The sequence below is a fragment of the Hoplias malabaricus genome, chromosome 6 (genome assembly GCF_029633855.1).
Source record: "Hoplias malabaricus isolate fHopMal1 chromosome 6, fHopMal1.hap1, whole genome shotgun sequence".
In the NCBI taxonomy this organism is placed as follows: Eukaryota; Metazoa; Chordata; class Actinopteri; order Characiformes; family Erythrinidae; genus Hoplias; species Hoplias malabaricus.
Window position 1 is genome coordinate 46,931,901 of NC_089805.1, and position 25,359 is coordinate 46,957,259.

The window sequence follows — 25,359 nt, forward strand, 5'->3', positions numbered from 1 at the left end:
AATATTTAAAATAATCTATTTAATATAATTAATCATTGCATGCAATATTATTTTTTATATGAATATTCTAGGGCGGCACGGTGGAGCAGCATGTAGTGTCACAGTCACACAGCTTCAGGGACCTGGAGGTTGTAGGTTTGAGTCCCACTCCGGGTGACTGTCTGTAAGGAGTGTGGTATGTTCTCCCTGTGTCTGTGTGTGTTTCCTCCGGGTGCTCCGGTTCCCTCACACTCTCCAAACACACACGTTGGTAGGTGGATTGGTGACTCAAGTGTCCCTAGGTGTAAGTGTGTGAGTGAATGTGTGTGCGTGTGTGTGTGTGCGTGTGTGTGTGTGTGTGTGTGTGGAGTGAGTAATATGGTGTGTCTGAGGCTCTGTGATTGTGTGTGTGTGTGTGTGTAGTGTGTGTAATATGGTGTGTCTGAGGCTCTGTGAGTGTGTGTATGTGTGTGTGTGTCTGTGAGCGTGTGTGTGTGTGTGTGTGTGTGTGGAGTGAGTAATATGGTGTGTCCGAGGCCCTGTGTGTGTGTGTGTGTGTGTGTGTGTGTGTGTGTGTGTGGAGTGAGTAATATGGTGTGTCTGAGGCCCTGTGTGTGTGTGTGTGTGTGTGTGTGTGTTTGTTTATATTACATGGTGGGGTCCGCAACCTGTTAGCACACTCACGGTGTGGGGACCAAAAACATGGTGGGGACCGGTTTGCTGGTCCCCACAATGTTTTCAGCCAAAATGGGTCAGCTGACTCAGGAGGCCATGCTGATATGGGTGGTGCAGTTTTTTTTTTGGCCCCCATGCTTCACACAAACCTGACAGCCGTGTGTCTCATCTGTGTGTGACTCTGCTCACCACGCCCCCGGTGGCACTCGGTGGTATTGCATGAACACACAGATCGTGGGGGTCCGTACACACTTCACTACTGCGTCTACGCAACACTGACAGTGACTCATATTAAATGAACTAGGGTCCTTTAAACACTGCATTAATGGCTCCTTCTCCAAGGTAAACACAAATAAAACACCGTACACAACTAGTTAGTCTTTTAAACATAGAAAATAATCTTAACAAGAAATGTACATGGACATACATTTAGTTACAAAATATTAATCCTGGTGTAGTATATTGTAAGTTAGTGAGGAGGCGAATTAAATTGTTTAAATTAAAACTTTTAGTTCAAACATCAGCGTTATAAAGTCTTTAATGGTGACACGTTCAACAGTAAAATACATATACGTGTAAATATAGTCCACTCTTTATGTATTAAAATAGCTCAGCCGAACATTTGGTTGAAGATAATGGCTCTGTGTAATGGAAGCGAATATAAAATGGCGGTTTGTAGTTTTCACCGTTCTACATTGAATGAAGGAAAAGCAACTCGGAACTACAAAGGAACTACACTTCCCATAATCCCTCTGTTCCACGAAGAGTCTGCGGGCCGTGCACAGGACGAGCTGAAAGGTAATAAACAACGGCTTAAATATATGGCTTTACTCGGTAATGTAACGCTTATTTTAGTCGTATTTATGTGTGTATATAGAGAGAATGGGAGTTATTAAGCTGTTTTAAATGATTTAAAGGGCTATATTTCCGTGCGAGAGTAGTGCAGAGAGAAAGAGGCCCGTGAAATGTGACGTTAAAAGCTTTCGTGCTTTAGCTAACGCTATACTGGATATAGAGAGAATATTCGGCTGGTTTTGTAAAATTAAGTTTTTAAAGGACTCTGTTTCCATGAATGCGTGTTGGAGACAGAGAGACAGTTAGAGAGTTTTATTAAAACTGTATTTTCAGTGCATTCACTTGAGAGAGAAAGACAGACGGGAAAGTTAAATTAAAGTGCCAATATGTGGGTTTTTGTAATTACTTTAAATCACGTAAAAGTGCTTAAATATATGGCTTTACTCGGTAATGTGACGCTTATTTTAGTCTTATTTGTGTGTGTATATAGAGAGAATGGGAGTTATTAATCTGTTTCAAATGTTTTAAAGGGCTATATTTCCGTGTGTGAGTAGTGCAGAGAGAAAGAGGCTCTTAAATGTGACGTTAACAACAGCTTTCGAGCTTTAACTAACGTTATACTGGTTATAGAGAGAATAATCGGCTGGTTTTGTAAAATTAAGTTTTTAAAGGACTCTGTTTCCATGAATGCATGTTGGAGACAGAGAGACAGTTACTTCAGCTGTTTACATTATAGAGGCCAGTTAGAGGCAAGTGTTTAAGGCGACGCTTCATTTGTAAATGTTTAATATTGAGAGTAAACGTGATATTTTATTAGAATCATATAATCAGAGTTTTATTAAAACTGTATTTTCAGTGCATTCACTTGAGAAAGTGCCAATATGTGGGTTTTTGTAATTAGTTTAAATCACGTAAAATTGCTTTGAGATGTTAAAAATCTGCAAATCTAAAACAATGTGTTTGACAGTGTAGCCTATGATTATATTTGCAACTCCTTCATTTGAAAATCAGTGAGCATTTGGTGTGTACTATAAGCCTGACTTGCTTGTAACATTTGGTTTGTTTGTATTTGTTTACTTTTAGGGAGAGAGAGATTTTGGAGAGGGAGACGGCAGAAGCCGTTCCTGGGCAGGTGGAAAGAGGAAAAGGGAAAGATCTGGGAGGAGAAAAAGGAGAGTAATGCACTGACCCCTCGACTGATCTGCATCTAAGCTCAGAATACGAGAAATGTTTATTCACATTTAGATGTATACTTACAGTAAGTGAGTGAATGAATTACTGTTCCTCCATAGCTCCAGACTAACCTTAACATGCTCCCTATTCTCCTCACAAACATTCATCAGTTCCTCAAAGTACTCCTTCCACCTTCAAATATCATCTCTTCATTAGTCTGCACAATACCTTCTACATTCATTATCATCCTAACATGCTGTACATCCTCACATCCTGTTCCTCTCTCATCTCGCCAGTCCATACATGTCTTTTATTCTAACCTCACTATCCATATTCTCATACAACTTTTCACGTGCATTTTCCCTAGCCTTTGTCACTTCTCCGTTTGCTTGATGCTGCATTTTTTTGTATTTCTTTAGACATCTCTCTTGAGATTCCAATTCTATTTTATCGACCACTTCCTTCTTAAGATTTCCTGCATGATCTCCTCATTCCAGCACAAAGTCTCCTCCCTTCCTTCCTCTGTCCATACGACAAACACAGTACCTGTAGCCGATTCCCTCACTGCTTTTGCAGTCTCTGCCCATCTGTCCATCACCTCGTCCACCCCACCTAGCATCTGCCTCACCTCCTCCCTGAATCACACACCGTACTGTTCTTACTTTAACGTCCACCATCTGATCTGTGATTTAGCCCTCACCCACTTCCTTTTCTTCACCTCCAAATACATCCTACCTACTACCACCGTCTGATGCTGCCTTGCTATACTTTACCCCTGCCACCACCTTACAGTCACTAAATTACTTCAGGTTGCTTCGCCTGCATAAAACAAAGTCCACATGTGTAGACCTTCCTCCACTCTTAAATGTCACCCTATGCTCTTCCTTCTTCTGAAAATAAATATTCACTACTGCCATTTGCATTTTTTGGGGCAAATTCTACCACCATATCACCTACCTCTCTCCTTTTACCAGTCATAGTGCTAACGTTCAGTGTTTCCACTCTCACCTCCACCTTCCTAACCCTCTTCTTTATTTTGTCTCTCAACTCTTGTTCCCCCTCTCCTTCTCCTGTGACCAACAGTATCCCAATTTCCACTGGTACACTGGCAGGAAACAATCCCAATGGTGGACGTTGTTAACCCGGGCCTTCTCTGATCCGATATGGAACTCTTGTTAGTGATCTGCATTGTTAATTTGACATAGTTTATACAAAAGATAATCTTTCTGACACAACCCTCCCTATGTATACACGCTTGGGACCAGCATTACAATGCAATGTATTTCAGTGGCTAGGTTATGATTTGTCTGCCTACATTTACGCATATTGTGAGTTCCAGGAGGACAGTACAATTGAGACGGAGGAGAGTGAAAGCACTTGATGAAGCAGCACAGAATGTCATCAGTGCCACTATCAACACCAATGTATTGGAAGGTATCTCTAAACACCTATAAAGGTAAATCTAGTATAATCTTTTCTTCAAGAATTGTGCATTATGTTTTTTTTTTTTTTTTTTTGCCTGTATAGTTCACTTAATGTTTTAAATTAGCAGCCTTTAAGCAGTTGTAGAGTAGTTATTTGTAATATAAGGAGTACTGGTAAAATTAAGCTTTTTATTTTTATTTTCTGCTAAATGCTAATGTGTTTTTCTATTTTTCAACTGAAGCTAGGTTATGCATAATATGTAGATTAAAATAAAAGATTGTGTATTCATTAAATTACACTGATAGTCTCATTTGTGGTTACCAAATGTTTAATATTAAATTGTGATATTTCATTAACTGTAGGCTGTTTTACTGTTGTTTGAAATCTCTGTAGAAGGCATGAGAGGACACCGCTGACATGATGGACATGGTAAAACAAACCCCCTGAGCTTCCGGTCCTGTGCTCAGCGCTGGAGCTCCGTCCTCTGACTTGGAGGTATTTAAAAAGGTTTCATATACATATAGTCACTGAAATAGGTTTTAGTGAGGCAGGTCACTGTGGTCAGTTGAAGTTAATTTCTCTGGTACAAAATTGTGATAGTTCATTGCTTTTGGGTGAGGCCTTAGAGATGGTACTGGTTACACATACACTCAGGTCGTACGTTGTGGGGACCCTCTCAGGACGGAACTATTGAAAAGGTTTTGGTCAAATGTGCACACACACACTGTCAGGTCTAGCATAGTGGGGTCCCCGTTTAGGGAGAAACACCTACTAAAGCAGTACACGCACAGGTCAATATACAGACAGTTTATCTGAACTACAGTGTACATTACCCCATGACTGATGTCACTGAGGGTCTAGTTTGAATTTGTTTTTATTTTATTTTCTGACACAGCTCTTTAAGCTTATATTAGTGACACACACTCAGGTCTTGCATAGTGGGGTCCCCGTTTAGGGAGAAACACCTACTAAAGCAGTACACGCACAGGTCAATATACAGACAGTTTATCTGAACTACAGTGTACATTACCCCATGACTGATGTCACTGAGGTTCTAGTTTGAATTTGTTATTATTTTCTTTTCTGACACACCTCTTTAAGCTTATATTAGTGACACACACTGTCAGGTCTAGCATAGAGGGGTCCCCTTCTAGGGAGACACTCCTACTATAGCAGTATACTCACAGGTCAATATACAGACAGCGTTTCTGAACTGCACTGTACATTACCCCATGACTGATGTCACTGAGGGTTTAGTTTGAATTTGTTATTATTTTCTTTTCTGACACAGCGCTTTAAGCTTATATTAGTTACACACACTGTCAGGTCTTGCATAGTGGGGTCCCCGTTTAGGGAGAAACACCTACTAAAGCAGTACACGCACAGGTCAATATACAGACAGTTTATCTGAACTACAGTGTACATTACCCCATGACTGATGTCACTGAGGGTCTAGTTTGAATTTGTTATTATTTTCTTTTCTGACACAGCTCTTTAAGCTTATATTAGTGACACACACTGTCAGGTCTAGCATAGAGGGGTCCCCTTCTAGGGAGACACTCCTACTATAGCAGTACACTACTCACAGGTCAATATACAGACAGCGTTTCTAAACTGCACTGTACATTACCTCATGACTGATGTCACTGAGGGTTTAGTTTGAATTTGTTATTATTTTCTTTTCTGACACAGCGCTTTAAGCTTATATTAGTGACACACACTGTCAGGTCTTGCCTAGTGGGGTCCCCGTTTAGGGAGAAACACCTACTAAAGCAGTACACGCACAGGTCAATATACAGACAGTTTATCTGAACTACAGTGTACATTACCTCATGACTGATATCTCTGAGGGTCTAGTTTGAATTTGTTATTATTTTCTTTTCTGACACAGCTCTTTAAGCTTATATTAGTGACACACACTGTCAGGTCTTGCCTAGTGGGGTCCCCGTTTAGGGAGAAACACCTACTAAAGCAGTACACGCACAGGTCAATATACAGACAGTTTATCTGAACTACAGTGTACATTACCTCATGACTGATGTCACTGAGGGTTTAGTTTGAATTTGTTATTGTTTTCTTTTCTGACACAGCGCTTTAAGCTTATATTAGTTACACACACTGTCAGGTCTTGCATAGTGGGGTCCCCGTTTAGGGAGAAACACCTACTAAAGCAGTACACGCACAGGTCAATATACAGACAGTTTATCTGAACTACAGTGTACATTAGCTCATGACTGATATCTCTGAGGGTCTAGTTTGAATTTGTTATTATTTTCTTTTCTGACACAGCTCTTTAAGCTTATATTAGTGACACACACTGTCAGGTCTAGCATAGAGGGGTCCCCTTCTAGGGAGACACTCCTACTATAGCAATACACTCACAGGTCAATATACAGACAGTTTATCTGAACTACAGTGTACATTACCTCGTGACTGATGTCACTGAGGGTTTAGTTTGAATTTGTTATTAATTTCTTTTCTGACACAGCGCTTTAAGCTTATATTAGTGACACACACTGTCAGGTCTTGCCTAGTGGGGTCCCCGTTTAGGGAGACACACCTACTAAAGCAGTACACTCACAGGTCAATATACAGACAGTTTATCTGAACTACAGTGTACATTACCTCATGACTGATGTCACTGAGGGTCTAGTTTGAATTTGTTATTATTTTCTTTTCTGACACAGCTCTTTAAGCTTATATTAATGACACACACTGTCAGGTCTGGCATAGAGGGGTCCCCTTCTAGGGAGAAACTCCTACTATAGCAGTACACTCACATCTCAATATACAGACAGCTTTTCTGAACTACAGTGTACGTTACCTCATGACTGATGTCACTGAGGGTCTAGTTTGAATTTGTTATTATTTTCTTTTCTGACACAGCTCTTTAAGCTTATATTAGTGACACACACTGTCAGGTCTAGCATAGAGGGGTCCCCGTCTAGGGAGACATTCCTACTATAGCAGTACACTCACAGGTCAATATACAGGCAGCGTTTCTGAACTACAGTGTACGTTATCTTATGACTGATGTCACTGAGGGTCTAGTTTAAATTGGTTATTTACTTTTCTGATTCAGCTCTTTCAGGTTGTATTGGCGGTTGTATTGGTGGTATAATCTGAAATTGTTACTTGTGTCAGGACAAATGTGTCTTACGTTTTTTAATACCATGGTGTATCCATGTCAAGTCAATTTGACTCAGCAATTGTTTAACTGATGAGAGATTAAACATGTTGTAAAATGTATTGCACTTTAAATACTAATGTATTTGTGTGTGGTGTTCACCGAAATGTTTTACTGTTGTTTGAAATCTCTGTAGAAGGCATGAGAGGACACCGCTGACACGATGGACATGGTAGAACAAACCCACTGAGCTTCCGGTCCTGTGCTCAGCGCTGGAGCTCCGTCCTCTAACTTGGAGGTATTTAAAAAGGTTTCATGTCCATATAGTCACTGAAATAGGTTTTAGTGAGGCAGGTCACTGTGGTCAGTTGAAGTTAATTTCTCTGGCACAAAATTGTGATAGTTCATTGCTTTTGGGTGAGGCCTTAGGGATGGTACTGGTTACACACACTCTCAGGCCTTACGTTGTGGGGACCCTCTCAGGATGGAACTATTGAAAAGGTTTTGGTCAAATGTGCACACACACACTGTCAGGTCTAGCATAGTGGGGTCCCCGTTTAGGGAGACACACCTACTAAAGCAGTACACTCACAGGTCAATATACAGACAGTTTATCTGAACTACAGTGTACATTACCTCATGACTGATATCTCTGAGGGTCTAGTTTGAATTTGTTATTATTTTCTTTTCTGACACAGCTCTTTAAGCTTATATTAATGACACACACTGTCAGGTCTGGCATAGAGGGGTCCCCTTCTAGGGAGAAACTCCTACTATAGCAGTACACTCACATCTCAATATACAGACAGCTTTTCCGAACTACAGTGTACGTTACCTCATGACTGATGTCACTGAGGGTCTAGTTTGAATTTGTTATTATTTTCTGTTCTGACACAGCTCTTTAAGCTTATATTAGTGACACACACTGTCAGGTCTAGCATAGAGGGGTCCCCTTCTAGGGAGACATTCCTACTATAGCAGTACACTCACAGGTCAATATACAGACAGCGTTTCTGAACTACAGTGTACATTACCTCATGACTGATGTCACTGAGGGTTTAGTTTGAATTTGTTATTATTTTCTTTTCTGACACAGCGCTTTAAGCTTATATTAGTGACACACACTGTCAGGTCTAGCATAGTGGGGTCCCCGTTTAGGGAGAAACACCTACTAAAGCAGTACACTCACAGGTCAATATAAAGACAGTTTATCTGAACTACAGTGTACATTACCTCATGACTGATATCACCGAGGGTCTAGTTTGAATTTGTTATTGTTTTCTTTTCTGACACAGCTCTTTAAGCTTATATTAGTGACACACACTGTCAGGTCTAGCATAGTGGGGTCCCCTTCTAGGGAGACACTCCTACTAAAGCAGTACACTCACAGGTCAATATACAGACAGTTTATCTGAACTACAGTGTACATTACCTCATGACTGATGTCACTGAGGTTCTAGTTTGAATTTGTTATTATTTTCTTTTCTGATACAGCTCTTTAAGGTTGTATTGGTGACACACACTGTCAGGTCTAGCGTCGTAGGGACCACTTCTAGGGAGACACTCCTACTATAGCAGTACACTCACAGGTCAATATATAGACAGCGTTTCTGAACTACACTGTACATTACCTTATGACTGATGTCACTGAGGGTCTAGTTTGAATTTGTTATTATTTTCTTTTCTGACACAGCGCTTTAAGGTTGTATTGGTGACACACACTGTCAGGTCTAGCGTCGTAGGGACCACTTCTAGGAAGACACTCCTACTAAAGCAGTACACTCACAGGTCAATATACAGACAGCTTTTCTGAACTACAGTGTATGTTACCTCATGACTGGTGTCACTGAGGGTCTAGTTTGAATTTGTTATTATTTTCTTTTCTGATACAGCTCTTTAAGGTTTTATTTGTGACACACACTGTCAGGTCTTGCGTCGTAGGGACCACTTCTAGGAAGACACTCCTACTACAGCAGTACACTCACAGGTCAATATACAGACAGCTTTTCTGAACTACAGTGTATGTTACCTCATGACTGGTGTCACTGAGGGTCTAGTTTGAATTTGTTATTATTTTCTTTTCTGACACAGCGCTTTAAGGTTGTATTGGTGACACACAATGTCAGGTCTAGCGTCGTAGGGACCACTTCTAGGAAGACACTCCTACTACAGCAGTACACTCACAGGTCAATATACAGACAGCTTTTCTGAACTACAGTGTATGTTACCTCATGAATGGTGTCACTGAGGGTCTAGTTTGAATTTGTTATTATTTTCTTTTCTGACACAGCTCTTTCAGTTTGTATTGGTGACACACACTGTCAGGTCTAGCGTCGCAGTACACTCACAGGTCAATATACAGACAGCGTTTCTGAACTACAGTGTACGTTACCTCATGACTGATGTCACTGAGTGTTGAGTTTGAATTTGTTATTATTTTCTTTTCTGATACAGCTCTTTCAGTTTGTATTGGTGACACACACTGTCAGGTCTAGCATCGTAGGGACCACTTCTAGGGAGACACTCCTACTATAGCAGTACACTCACAGGTCAGTATACAGACAACATTTTCTGAACTACAGTTTATGTTACAGTGTATTTCTCTAAGTAATTTGAATTTTTGCAATATGCAGGTATTTTTTTTCTTTTCCACAACTGCTGACTAGATTTTCAGCTGGTTCTGGTAACTCCTCCACAGCTGCCCATAGTTTTCGGCACCTGATATCGAAGTTCACATGCATGGATGCAGCAAACTTGGCTACAAATCCCATAACACCTATCTCTACTGGTCTTGCATGTGCCTGCCACCCACGTTCTGTACAGTTCCCAAACTTTGTCCGATATTTGGACACTGAAAGCCGTGTTTGGTATTGAACCAACACAGGACACCATTTATTATATTGTTTTGAGGTTAGACTGTAAAAACTTATAGTTTGAAACAGACAGAAGCTCTGCAGGTCTCCCTTAGCCAGAGGGAGGGGCAGGTACTCCACAGAACATGCTTCTCATTGGTCCTCACTTGTATTAACTGTCCATCATTTAGTTCTGCAGCCAATGGAGTCTCAGCCCCTTCCTACAGCGGTTTGTTTTGTGGTGGAGCTAAGAGCAGCAGGCGCATGCTGAGAAAGTGGGATTTTACAACTTTGCTTTTAGATAGAACTAATGTTAGCACCATGTCCTAAAGAAACTACAAGTTTACTACTACTATAATCACGTCAGATAATTTCACATAAGAGAAATACAGAAGTCCTAAATAAGCAGACTGTATGTTATGTATAGGACATGACAGTAAGCTGTAAAACATCAGCAGCAAATGTGTTTAAAAATAATGATATAACATTTTTACTGGACATAAGTTAACTGTGGTAATGCAATAAGGATAATATTGTCTTTTAGACCACTTAGACCAATAAGATGCATTCACTTTAGATCTAATTGTAATTAGTGAAGTATTTAAAATAGTAAAGCTATAAATGTGTCCCTAAATTTGGTTTCAGAAAGTTGGCAGCCTACAATTTCATAAATCACACTGCTTATTATTATAGAAAGAATAATTGTGCCCACACACTTTTACACAGGCCCACCCAAAGATCAATTTGTGGCAATGCCACTGATGTAGTTAACGTTTAGTCATAGTTCCTAGTTTGAATAAATGTAATAATATAAACTGGACTTGCTGCCACATCAGGCCATTGGTCCCGTTACACGTACAAGGCTGGGGTTTGCATTCTAGCAATTTGCTGCTGATACAATTTAAATACAAAAATTCAGGTATCTCGTTTCCACCTGCCACTATCACTTCTCTCATTGAAGTGTTTGTAAAATAAAATAACTATAGTTAGTAAGGCCTACCGATTTACATAGACTTAATATATTAACCTGAAATAATAAATCTTGTAAAGGACTGTATGGAAAAATATGAGAATTACACCGTGCCTTTCGATGTTTGTTGGATGTGGCCCTTGAGGAAAAGTAATTGGGGACCCCTACTCTATTGTATCTCTGATAGTGCATTTCCACCAAAAAGGAACCAGAACGGTTCCAGTTCGCAAGGTGAATTTGTAACCGTTTGGTATGTTTCCATCTACACAAACTGGTTCGCGACCCAGAAAAGTTTGTTCCCAGCTGAGTTTCAAATGCAGCGTTATTGCACTGCGGAGTTTGACAGGGTAATTTACAACGTTTCAAATAAATAAATAAAAAGAAATAAAACAGGAACACGCCCTGTTTTTTTGTTTCTGGTGCTGTTTGTGTGCGATTCCATTTGTGTTGGTCAGAGCCGCAGCTCTCGGTTACGTTTCTCTGCTGTTCACAAGCTCAGCAGGACGGCTCTGAACTCGGCAACATTTACACAGTATTATATCTCACTCGGGTCTGACTTCATGATAGAAGAATAAACAATGAGTCTAACAGTCTTTGGTGCTGGCGCTGTATTCAGGCACAGCGACTACCCTGCTAATGACGTATACCTGTTTCCCCTTTAAACATGTAGAAACACAGCAGTTCATTGGAAAGAACCAAGGTTCCAAGAATCAGGAATGGAACCGGTTTAGGAGCCAGAGTTCTTTTGGTGAAATAGCGCTGTGATTGACAGCAACAAATCAATGTTCTGATCGGTTAAATAAACCTCATTATATGATTGGTACAGCTAAAGCTTTCCTATTGGTATCAGTTGGCCAATCAGGGTAAAAAATTCACAACTGTGAAAAGAGATTTACACAAGCAGCAGAGAAGGTGAATGTGTGCATTTTTTGTCACATTTGGAACATAAAGGTTTGCTCTGGTGCATTTTAAAACAATACTCACAAATGTAATGGACTTTGTAATTGCCGTAGAGCAACTACATACACAAAATTTTAACTGTGCTTGAGCAACTACATACACGTAAAACTAAAATCCACAAATGTATTGGAATGCACAAATTTAAAACAACAACTACAAAAATAAATTAAATTCACAAATGTGCAAAAAAGATTTGCATTTGTAAATGAAATGTTGTGAATGTGTGAATCAGTAACTTCTCAAACGGTTTAAAATGTGCAAGAGCAAACCTTTTTAAAGTTCCAAATGTGACAGTGGGAATTTTTGAATGAGATGGAAAAATCCACACATTCTCCTTCTGCGAATCTCTTTTTGCAGATGCGGATTTAAGACCCTGTTTTGACGGCCAATTGATGGACCAATAGGAAATCTTTAGCTGGACCAAGCAGATTGCGAGGTTTGTTTAACCAATTGGAACATTGATTTGTTGCTGTCAACCATAGCGCTTTTCCACAAAATGAACTCAGGTCCGTGAACCGCCGCGTTTCTACGGACAGCAGAGAAACGTAAACAAGAGCCGCGGATTTGATCAACGCACATGGCATTGCGCCTAACTTCACCAGAAACGCATAAAAATGGGGCATGTTCCTGTTTTTTATTATTATTTATTTATTATTTATTATATTATATATTATTTTACTATTATTTATTTATATGAAACGTTGTGAATTACCCTGTCAAGCTCCACTGGGCGATAACGCTGTATTTGAAGCTCTGGGCTCTTGGTTACGTTTCTCCGCTGTTCACAAGGTCAGCAGGATGCCTCTGAACTCAGCCATAGTGTCTCCGTTCATGACGTATTCCTGGTTCCCCTCAAAATGTGTAGAAATGCGGTGGTTCACTGGAAAGAACCAATGTTCCTAGAATCAGGAACAGAACTGGTTCAAGAACCAGAGTTCTTTTGGTGGAAAAGCGCTATGGTTGACAGCAACAAATCCGATTGGTTAAACAAACCTTGCGATCTGATTGGTCCAGCTAAAGCTTTCCTATTGGTCCATCAATTGGCCGTCAAAACAGGGTCTTTAATTCGAAACTGCAAAAAGAGATTCGCACACACAGCAGAGAAGGCGAATGTGTGTTTTTTTCCATCTCATTCAAAAATTCCCACTGTCACATTTGGAATCTTTAAAAAAGGTTTGCTCTTGCACATTTTAAGTATTTTACTGATTCACACATTCACAACATTTCATTTACAAATGCAAATCTTTTTTACACATCTGTGAATTTAAGTTATTATTATTGTAGTTGTTGTTTTAAATTTGACGTATACATTTGTGGATTTTAACGTGTATGTAGTTGCTCAAACACAGTTACAAAGTCTGTTACATTTGTGAGTATTGTTTTACAAACTCAAAATTTTTTACCCTTTTTTGACTCCGTATTTGACTCCAGAACATTAGTGCAGAGAGAACAATGCAGTAATTACAAAGATCTTAAAATACATACAGAACAGGACCAGTAGACACAACACAGACAACAGTGTAGTTCTTCTTCTCATCAGCCTATGCCTCAAATTCTCATTGATGGGAGCTTGTCTCTTCGCTCACTGTCAGTCACAAGTCTCATACTACTGGATATTTATTGGCTGTTTGCATGGCATCAGCGATTTCTGGGCAAGCTCTTGTATCACATCTTTCAGCGGTTCACACGTAGCAATCGAGATAGTGTTGATTTGCCTGTGACCTAAGGGTTGTTCCCGTGATCCCCTAAAACAGTCTTTGACAAGAAAATCGTGGCTACAATCGTGCAGTGTGACCATATATCAGGAATCCATCAAGAAACATGTAATTGAATGATATTTATGAACGTACCTGTTTTGGATTCACTCAAGTATAAAGAAATGGTAAAAAGGTACTCTACTAAGTATTAATTACACCTGTCACAAAGGGTTTTAAAAGGTGTTTAATAATTCTGAGGCAGTAGTTATTTTGGGCATTTTTTGTTGGATTGGGAGAAAACAATTTTATCTATTTAAATTGTTATTTTAATCACTTTTTGCAAAAAAAATAGCTAATAATCCTAATTTGGGGCATGATACCATTTTGAGTGCCAATGTAGGTCTGTTTTCTCTTTTGCATGTTGTAAGAAAAACAGCCTTATTAAATCATGCAATTTGTGCCAAAAAAGATGTTGGTAAAAGAGGAAAATTTTTATTAAATTTTAGGCATAGGAAAATTTCCTTTGATATATATATATATATATATTTTTTTGTTCTCTAGGTCCAGTGAATTCCATGGAGTGGAGAAGCTCATGTTGATGGAAAGTTCCTGGAAAGCTGTTTGTTCACTGTATACATCTGAACAGTGGGCTCTTAAACCTGTCTCTGCAATGCTGTGATGTGATTTATATTGTTTTAAAGTTTCTGTTTTCAGACTTGATCAAAGTTCTCTTGGACCAGGCACTTTTTTTACGAACACCTTGTGTCTATACTCACTGTTCATTTCATCAGCTCCATTTACAATGTAGGAGCATTTTGTAGTTCAGCATTTACAGAATAGTGTCCATTTCTTGTGCTGCATGCTTTGTTTACCAGATTTCACCCTGTTCTTCAATGGGCAGTACCTCTAGAGGACCCCCACCTAGCGCGATTTGTTTTGATTCCAGATACATTTCTTGGGGTGAGGTTGTGGTAGTGAAAAGCCAACCAGGGACCAAACAGTCCAGTAGTGTAGGTCCCATGCATTGCACAAGAACAATTAATGTGTTGCTCTGGTATGAGTGGATCAGACATGGCAGTGCTCCTACATGGTAAGAGTAACTAATATAATGGACAGCGAGTGTAAGTACAGTGTTCGTAATGGAGTTCTTGGTTAATATCATAGATGGACTGTCTCATGTAAATTATTCTGAGTTTATATTGTGTGTGTTCATATTGATTTTAAATTTTCTTTAGCCTAGCTAAGCTCATCAGTTATTCAAGGTATTATTTATTTATATTGTGTTTTATTCTCTCAGTTTTTGGCTAACTTCATTGCTTCTACAGTATGTACACATCTGTGCCTATCTTTTTCAGAGTTTAATAAAAGAACAAATTAGTTCAAATAACGTTAAAGGTTAATAAATTAATCTTTAAACGAATGCATCGGCCTGGATTAGTTGTTTTTCTGCATTAATTATCGATTACACATTGTTCTCTCTCAAAATGAAATTGGTCCCCACAAAGAATGAGAACAGGTGATTTGTGTAATATTTGGTCCCCAAATATACTCCAAACCTGAAATGTCCCCACAAGTCACGAGGACGTCTGGTCAGAATCAATTTTGTTGAGATATTTATAATTTGAAGTGATATTAAGATTCACAAGTGCATTTTGACAAAGCATGATTTTTTTCAAGTCTGTAGCACCTTGGGAAAGGGTGGACCCCACAATGTGAGTATTCCTCCAGGTGACCCCCACAACGCACAGAAACAAGTATGTGTGTGTGTGTGTGTGTGTGTGTGTGAAACACACTCTGGACAGGGCTCTAGTCCCAAAAGCTCCTTTCACGCGTATTATTTAAAATGAGGGTAACACCCCTGTCACTTGTGTGTAGTGGTGGGTCTCAAATGTATCCTCACAATCTGTATGTTGTCTTCATAATATTGAAGATTATTAGAATGAGTGTGTGGTTTTAAATGAATATTATTCTAGTTCTTCTGACATGACATACTCAGCTTAACTGTCCTGTCCTGAACTTAACTCTTTCTCATCTGTTCAACCCAACCACAGAGGCTCAGTTTTCAATGAGAAACATGCTGTAAATCAATACAGATCTATTTATTTATCACTTATTACATAAAAAACTCACTGATTGTAATATTTGATAATTGACTGGCAGCACAAAGAGGGACAGATGATAATAGAGACAGAGGTGGATGTAGAGCAGGATGAACAGCAAGAACCAGGTGAGAAACTTAACATTTAAAGGAACACTAGGTAGTATTTTTACCTTTAAATTACAGAAGAAAGAAATAAGGTTAGGTGCCTTGCTCAAGGGCACTTCAGTCACGATCTACAGGCTCTGGGATCAAACTACAACGGCCACGGCTGCCCCACTGTGAAGGGAGAGAACGGGAAAAGAAAACCTAAATGGACAGAGGTGGAGAAATGATTCTTTCAGAACAGTATGGAAAATGAAGAAAAGTGCAGCACTATAAAGAGCTGTTAACTGTTGGTAATTTGTGATTTCACTGTGTGGAGTGTCTGAGATCATAGCTTGTGATATTAAATCTGTAAACCTGCTCAGAATTTATCATGATCAGGTGCAGTGCAGGACCATAGCTTTATTAAAATAATTGACTAGTGTCTTTATATGCTGAAGAATAAAATTGTCTAAAAGAGAGTCAAGAGAGAGTCAATGGAGTTTTATTGTCAATTCTACATATGTACAGGGCATACAAAGGATTGAAACTATGTTACTCTCCTCTCCAAGATGCAGTAAAATTTAACAAAAAATAGACCAAAGTGTTTGTGGTGTTTGTGGTGTTATTCAACAACTTTTAAAAAGTGTCCCCCCACTCCACGGTCCACAAACTTGAGTGATAGTGTAAAGCGGCGTATGACACCAGTGTCTCAGTTTACTATAATTCCCTGTGTCCACAGACCCCTGGATCTGCTGCCTTTATCTATGGGGGAGCATTAACTACCAAAAGATAAACTAAACAGATGAGTTTTTAGCCTAGATTTGAAGATTGCTACTGTGTCGGAGTCCCGAACATTTTCTGGAAGATCATTCCAGAGTTGGGGGGCTTTATAAGAAAAGGCTCTTCCCCCAGCTGAGGCCTTCTGAATTCTGGGAACAATTAAAAATCCAGTATTCTGTGATCTGAGTAAACGTGGAGGCTCATTATAGGAAATAGTATCTTGAAGGTATTCAGGAGCAAGCCCATGTAGAGCTTTATATGTGAATAATATAATTTTGTAATCAATGCAGAATTTTACAGGCAGCCAATGAAGTGATGATAGAACTGGACTGATATGTTCAAATTGTATAGTTTTAGTGAGGACCCTGGCGTTTTGAACTAGTTGAAGTTTACTTAAATTTCTGCTGGTACATCCTGACAGTAGTGCGTTGCATTTCATTTCTTTTCATAACTGCTAGTTTAAAAGTTTTGGGTAGGCCCAGGCTAAGGGATGAGTTTACTATAGTTGAAAGAGGATTGATAATAGCTGGTAGTACTTCTTTGAGTAATTTATTGGGAATTGCATCAAGTGTGCAGGTTGTAGTGATAGGTTGAGGTGATAATCTTTTCTAGTTCTAGCTGTGGGAGGTTTCAAGTCTTTCTTTTACAATTATGTTATGTTTTATATCAGCCTCATCAGGTGGCAGCCAGGTCGGATTTAATACTGTGGGTTGAGTTTGTTGTCTAATATTTTCTAAAATTTTATTATTAAAAAATGTCCATAAAGACTTTACTGGTGAGAGTTTCCGGAATTAGTTGTTCAGAACCTGCCCAAGTTCTTGTAATTCTGGAAAACACACTAAAGAGTACTCTAGGATTGTTTTTATTGTTGGAGATCAGCAAGGCCAGATATGCTGAGCTTTAGTGAGGGCATTTCTATACTCTATAAGGCTGTCCTTCCAGACAGAGTGGAACACTTCCGCTTTAGTTTCTATGATGTTTGTTTTAAGGTACGGGTTTTATTATTGTACTAATGGGCGAGCTTTATCTGTCTCATACTTTTTCTTTTAAGTGGTGCCACATTTTCTAAAGTAGATGGACAGATATTTTCTAAGTAGTCAGTTAGTACATCTAGCTCCACTGGGTGTAATGGAGTGGGAACTGGTGTTGATAGTTCTGGGAGGATTAACTGTAGGGCGGTAGATGGTTTTATTGAACTCTCTGTAGAATAGCGAGGGGATGTACATATATTATGGCTAAGACATAGCTCATATGAAGTTAGGTAATGGTCGGAGATTGCTGAGGTTATCCATCCATCCATCCATTATCCACCGCTTATCCGGATCCGGGTGGTGGGGAAAGCAGTAGGAGCAAAGAAACCCAGACCTCCCTTCTTTCCCCTGCCACCGCCTCCAGCTCCTCTGGGGGTGTACCGAGGCGTTCCTAGGCCAGTTGAGACATGTAGTCTCTCCAGCGTGTTCTTGGTCTGCCCCGGGGCCTCCTCCTCATTGGACATGCCCAGAACACCTCACCAGGAAGGCGTCCAGGAGGCATCCGGACCAGATGCCCGAACCACCTCAACTGGCTCCTCTCAACGTGGAGGAGCAGTGGCTCCACTCCAAGTCCCTCCCGGATGTTTGAGCTCCTAACCCTGTCTCTAAGGGAGAGTCCAGACACCCTGTGGAGAAAACTCATTTCAGCCGCTTGTGCCCGCATTCTCGCTCTTTCAGTCGCTACCCAAAGCTCGTGACCATAGGTGAGGGTTGGGACGTAGATTGAATGGTAAATAGAGACCTTTGCTTTTCTGCTCAGCTCTCTCTTCACCACAACGGACCAGTACAGAGCCCAAATTACTGCTGACGCTGCACCGATCCGCCTGTCAATCTCCCGCTCCATCTTTCCCTCATTCGTGAACAAGACCCCGAGGTATTTAAACTCCTCCACTTGAGGCAGGATCTCACTTCCAACCTGGAGAGAGCACTCCACCCTTTTCCGACTGAGTACCATGGACTCGGACTTGGAGGTGCTGATCCTCATCCGTACCGCTTCACACTCGGCTGCAAACTGGTCCAGCAAGAGCTGAGGTTAGCCGTAAGATATTAAGTTTGTCTATGTTAAGACCTAGTGTCAAAACTAAGTCTAAACTGTGACTACAGTAGTGTGTAGGCCCTGTTACATTTTGAGTAACACCTTTAGAGTCTAGGATTGAAGTAAATGCCTGTTTTAGTGGGTCATCTGCCTTCTCAAAATGGATATTGGAATCTTATACAATTATAACTTTATCATTACACAGAGCTAAGTTTGCAGTGAAATCACTGAATTCTTTCAGAAATTCTTTCTGAGTAAGGACCTGGTGGTCTGTAAATATTACATAATAAAAATGTGTACTTTTTTGTGACCATATTTGTAGTAATGGTGGAGAGAACCTCAAAAGATGTGAAGGTGTCAGAGTCAATATTTAACACCAGTGTAAACAGAATGTGTTTTCTGTGTCTGAAGAGTTATGAAAGTGGGAACACATTGGTTGAGAGGGGGACAGCACCGGTGTGTTGTATTTCTAGAGATCAATGTTGTGGGCTATGTTTAACAGATTCACAAATATCCAACTCGTGTCATGAAATGTGGTGTTTGTCTGAGTACAATCATAGGGAAAAGCCCAGGTAACTGTGTAACTGTTGTTATTCATTTATATGTGCCTTGTCCTTCCTGAATCTGCCGATCAATAGAATCAGTGAATGTCTCTTTGTACATTACATATTATGTTTCTTTTATTCACTTGAAATAGTTCATATGAAGAATGTGTTAGGCCTGTGTTTTGATAGATAATAAAATATATTGTGTATAAAAACTAGTGTGTGATGTATGTTAAAATAATGTATCACTTCTCCTCATCAGATGAGACATTAAAATATTTTCTATTTTGACTTTTCCATACCTCCATAGTGCAATGAGTGACACAACTCATAAAATGTTTTGCTTGGGTTCAAATTAAGTTAGTAGTAGTTCTACTCCGGCCTCTTTAAGGGTTAATAACTGCTCTGTGCAGGCTGTAGATTATATCTCTATCTTTAAAAGATCACCTAGCAACAAGATCAATTCAAAAACCTCCACTGATTGGACACAGTCTCTGCTCCACTTTACTGTAACTGAACATTCATTCCTTTTTCATAACTGTTTCACACTGATCAGGACTGCAGTGGGCCCAAAGCTTACCCAGAATCAAGTGGCTGCAAGGTAGGAACACACCGTAGATCAGGGGTCACCAATCTTATCCACAAAGGGCCAGTGTGGCTGCAGGTTTTCATTCCATCCAAACAGAAGCACACACTTTTTAACTGTTTAGAGACTGAGACTAGTTGATTAAACCAGTAGAATCAGGTGTGCTCTGCTTAATTGGAATGAAAACCTACAGCCACACTGGCCCTTTGTGGATAAGACTGGTGACCCATGCCATAGATGGTATGTCAGAGCATCACATTGCATCATCAGTGGCTGCATATTTTACATTTACAGTCTTTAGCTGATGCTCTTCTCCAGAGCGACTTACAGAGGTGCTCAGTGTTCAGACAGAGTGTGTATCCTCGCTTGTACACACAGGTTAAAGTCCAAACTCACCCTGAGCACAGACGCTGCCAGAACAAGGGCCAGTGCTGACACAGAGAAAGAACAAAACATTGTAGAGATCCCTCTGCACCAACAAACCTGGTACAGCTAATGAGCTCATAACAACACCTTCTGAATGAAGTGAGGAGGAAACTACAACATTCAGGACAGAGACCCACCAGGATGAGGACTGAGAACCACTGCTAACCATTTAGCTAAAGGAGGAATACTATTTTATGAAATTCAGATGAAGTTTGATGGAGGAATAAGAGGCAGGGTTAATGCTGGGAGTTTATTGAGGCTCAAATCAGAATCAGCAACATCAGAGTAAACACAAAATGTGGAAAATACAATTCAGTGAAACAGCAAATAAAGAACAGTGTTAAAAATCAGAACAAAGACACCCACAAGAAACCAATCATCCCACCACCCTCAGGATTAAAGGAGTCTCTGGTAAAGAGCTGTAGATCACACTCTGTGTGTGGGGACACTGCTCTGGTCAGATGTTGAGTTGATTTTCTGGTGAAAATAAGTGACTGCTCCTTTACAGAGAACACACTTCTGTACAATTTCAACCACATTCACTGTTTTGGTGTGTGTGTGTGTCTCTCTCTCTCTCTCTCTCTCTCTCTCTGTGTGTGTGTGTGTGTGTGTGTGTGTGTGTGTGTGAGTGTGTGTGTGTGTGCCAGATTTGATTTACAGATAGGGACTGTGTATTTTTTATTAAAGACAGAAACTGTGCAGAACAGTGCCCTGGAGGAGACTGTTCACTTGTATTCACGTTTAGAACATCAACTGAAGATGGACCAGAGGCGCACAGACCTTTACACACAAGTAAATTCGGGCATTTCCCGCACTGTTGCATCCATCAGATTGGGGAACATGGGATTAGTCTCCTGAAAAACCTTCAGCTGAACATAAAAATTCACTCCTCCATACACCTGAAAAACAGAAAATGAGAGAGAGAGAGGAGAGAGAGAGAAAAAACGCAAAGACAAAATTAAGTCTCTAGTGTCCAAATACAGGATTATTTACAGCTTTATAAACAAACATTACGACTTTAAAATTAATCCAGAATAGTACGTAGTCGTGAGTAATAGTAGTGAGTTACAGTAATCTGTCAGGATTCCTCTGAAATGTGGTTTGGGTTCTGTTCTGCTTTTGCCACACGTTTGTGCTCTGATTTCTCTCCCTTAGCCACATCCAGGGGAATCATGTGACTGAGCTCACAGTTGTATCCTCTAACCTCTGGTCATAAAAGCCCCGTCCTGATCTGTGTTATTTCTCCTGTGTTGATGCTTCTGTTCAGTGTGATCCCTCTGAGCTACTTTTGTTTTTAATCATGTTTTTGTTCATTAAACTTTAATCATTTTTCAAATGCCTCCTCCTTTTTGCTTCCCTTGCACCTGCTTTCAGTAACTTTCACGATCTAAAAAACATGGATAACTTTTTCCAAGTCATGAAAGGACAGGAATGGTTTAATTCTGTCAATATTTCTGAACTAAATCACTTTTTACAACAGAGTTTATTGCTTATTTAAAGTAACATAAAGTTTACATACAATAATGTACAGCCTAAATCTTTGGAGAGGCAGAGAAAGGATTTTCCAAGACCAAATAAAATCAATACGCATTTGCTTTTGTATATTTGCAGAAAACTATCTGTCCATCGTCCATTCATCTTTTTATAACTTTATATAAGAATAAAGAACAAAAATTGTACTTTGGGACTGTGTGTCCCAGATGGAGAATATATATGGGCAAGAGCATTAACATCATTAACATGATTCAGCTGCATTGTAATTATGAAGGGTTTTGTAGTGTTTAGGTGCTGTTTGTATTTTAGTCAGTATGTGAGAAAAAAAAACCAATGCAAAATAAATTACCTAGGAATTATTAATAAAAAAGGACTAAAGTCTCCACATATAAAAATGAAATATACCTTGATTCTGTAGTGATTTCCTGCAGAACGCTGAGACTGGTATGCCAGAGCCTCAAAAACAGAAAAGGTTTGTCCAAGTTTCTCTTCAGCTACAACTTTCAGCTGAAAAAACTCCCATTTCAGGAGAGATTCCTGAGCCTGTTACTGACTCTAAAACGAACATTAAAAATAATCCCAGATAGTTAACATCTGAATTGACATGTGGGGTGGGGGATATTTTGTCATTTTGCTGGTGATTTGTCGAGAATGGAGGAGCTAGAGCAGGTGTTTAGTGATGAAATATACAGTAAAATATAGTGTCGGCGCCTGAACAAAGTACCATGATCAAATTCACAAAAATGACCTAAGAATCACTCAGTGAAGAGACACTTCTGGTGGCTGTACGTAGGTTTCGTGCACAATAGTAGCCTCCATATGCATTATTATGTCCTACATTTAAGTTACCATTAAACTGTAAAGGTTTGGCCACCTTCTTGTCCATTATCTGTTATGAAGGACTAGAAGTTAAGGTCGTTGAGAGATGGATATTTTTAGGCTGTTCTCAGAACAGTTGTCACAGTCTAAAAACTCCAGTAACTCTGCTGTGTCTGATCCACGCTGTGTGACGGCAGTGTGTGAATCGAGTAACCACTCCCATCTCTGATATATTCACCAAGATTTTTTATCCAGTGTAAACCCACCATAAACATTATTGACATTTTGTGGAAAAATTACATTACCCCAGCTCCTTATGTAAAACTAATCCCATCAGAATAGGCTTTAATCATTAAGCTGGTCAGTAGCATTGTGTTAGTGGCAGTTTGAAAATGTAGGGTGGCCTAACATCTCTCAGAAGTACCAAGTGTTCACCTCCACCCTCCGCACTGTAGACCAGAGCCCTGAGTTACAGTGAGCTATGTTTACAGTGAAACCTAATTTTGAGTTTGGAATCATAATTTATAAATGACTAAAGCAGCTTATAAAACCTGATGTATGCTGTATATTAAGTCTTCAGGTACAGGACTGGAAGGAGGTGGTAACAGGTTTGATTCAGATTTGACACAAGTTAGTAAGAGTTTCTTGTGTGTGAAATAAGTAACCCTCTAGAACACTATAATAATGGGTTTTAAACGTCTCACATCAAATCACATTTGTTTATATAACGCTTTTTATAACTGACGTTGTTACAAAGCAGCTTTACATAAATGAGATGAAATGCAAAGAGGAAATGTATTCACCGAATAGCAGATTCCCTTCACATGTTGATCAGCATCCTTCCATGGTGATCATGGGCCGTCTCCTAGAGAAGCTTTGTCTGTGGATGCCATGGTGTTGGAGGAGGGTCTTTCAGCAGAAGTGAAGTCTCTGAGTGAGTTTAGTGTTTTTTCAAGAGTGAGTGAAACCTGCTGTAAATCTGCTGTATTTATTTATATTTATATTTAGATTTATATTTATATTTATGTATGTACATATTATTGTAATTTTGGCATCTGAATTTGGCCTATCGAATTTGAGCAACTTCAAAATATCATTTTTGAATTTTTTTAAGCTTGAATTATTTTATCTGAATTTATTAACCTTGAATAATAACAGTGAAAATGTGTTCTTGAAAATTAACAAGTTCAGTTCAAGAGCAATTATATTCAGATGCATAATTGTGAAGCAAAATATTCAGAGGTGGAAATCTGAAGACTTAAATTCAAAAGCAACAAAATTCAGCACTACAAATTCAAAGGTGGTAATATTTAACAGTCTGATGAGACAGGTTTACTTCCATAATACAAACCTCTGACCCCTGGAACACCTGATTTACTAAAGCTTGAATGAACCTTTCTGTTAAGAGAAAATTGTTGTAAATTGTTGTTTGTAAATTCTTAACCTTGAACTCTTATTATTTTATTCATATTTTACTCCCAATCTGCCTCTGAATCTACCGAGGGTAAATGACTAACTTTTGTTCTGCCTTTAAAGGTAATCTTATCACAGTTTCCTCAGAATATTGATAGAAGAAATAACACAAATTGTGATGTAAGATTCAGAGATACATTCTGAGAAGAAATTTCAAATGAAAAAGCACTTTCTAGAGAAAATAAATAATATGAGCGCTGTAAAGTGTCAAATTTAAAGGTTCAAGGAGTCAGAACATCACTGCAGTAGGGAAGTGATTACCCACAACGCACTAGGGGATCAGGAATAGAGAGGAGATCAGTTCAGATCATATAGAACAGCATTATGAAGAATCTTTTATACATTTACAATCAAATGTACAATTCCCCAAGTTCACAGGTTTTATTGAATATAAAACACTTCAGTCTTCACTAATCTTACTGAATTATTTATTATTGTACAATACTGAAAGCAGCAGTGTATATGGTTTAGGGGGTATCTATTAACAGAAATGGAATACACTATTCATAATTGTGTTTTTATTGGTATACAATAAAACATTTATACCACTGAGAGGAATGAGTTACTGTAGTGTCACACCACGGACAGAGCTCTGATACAAACTCATGAGTATTTACAGACAGTACACACACTGAGAGGGATGAGTTACTGTAGAGACACACCACAGACAGAGCTCTGATACACACTCATGAGTATTTACACACAGTACACACACTGAGAGGGATGAGTTACTGTAGAGACACACCACAGACAGAGCTCTGATACACACTCATGAGTATTTACACACAGTACACACACTGAGAGGAATGAGTTACTGTAGAGACACACCACAGACAGAGCTCTGATACACACTCATGAGTATTTACAGACAGTACACACACTGAGAGGAATGAGTTACTGTAGAGACACACCACAGACAGAGCTCTGATACACACTCATGAGTATTTACAGACAGTACACACACTGAGAGGAATGAGTTACTGTAGAGATACACCAGGGACAGAGCTCTGATACACACTCATGAGTATTTACAGACAGTACACACACTGAGAGGAATGAGTTACTGTAGAGACACACCATGGACAGAGCTCTGATACACACTTACGAGTATTTACAGACAGTACACACACTAAGAGGAATGAGTTACTGTAGAGACACACCACAGACAGAGCTCTGATACACACACATGAGTATTTGCAGACAGTACACACACTGAGAGGAATGAGTTACTGTAGAGACACACCACGGACAGAGCTCTGATACACACTCATGAGTATTTACAGACAGTACACACACTGAGAGGAAAGAGTTACTGTAGAGACACACCACAG

General features: G+C 39.4%; 1 long non-coding RNA gene across 4 annotated transcripts; it reads left to right on the forward strand.

Annotated features, from left to right (window-relative positions):
* Positions 1–685: 685 nt before the first annotated feature.
* Positions 686–15,104, forward strand: LOC136700025 (uncharacterized). Of its 4 annotated transcripts, XR_010803695.1 has the most exons (6): positions 686–1,452; positions 2,533–4,078; positions 4,441–4,542; positions 7,371–7,472; positions 9,629–9,723; positions 14,215–15,104. It is a non-coding gene; the product is annotated as an uncharacterized lncRNA (long non-coding RNA). The 4 variants fall into 4 exon arrangements; XR_010803698.1 differs by lacking the exon at positions 7,371–7,472; XR_010803697.1 differs by lacking the exon at positions 9,629–9,723 and having other exon boundaries at positions 687–1,452.
* Positions 15,105–25,359: the final 10,255 nt, after the last annotated feature.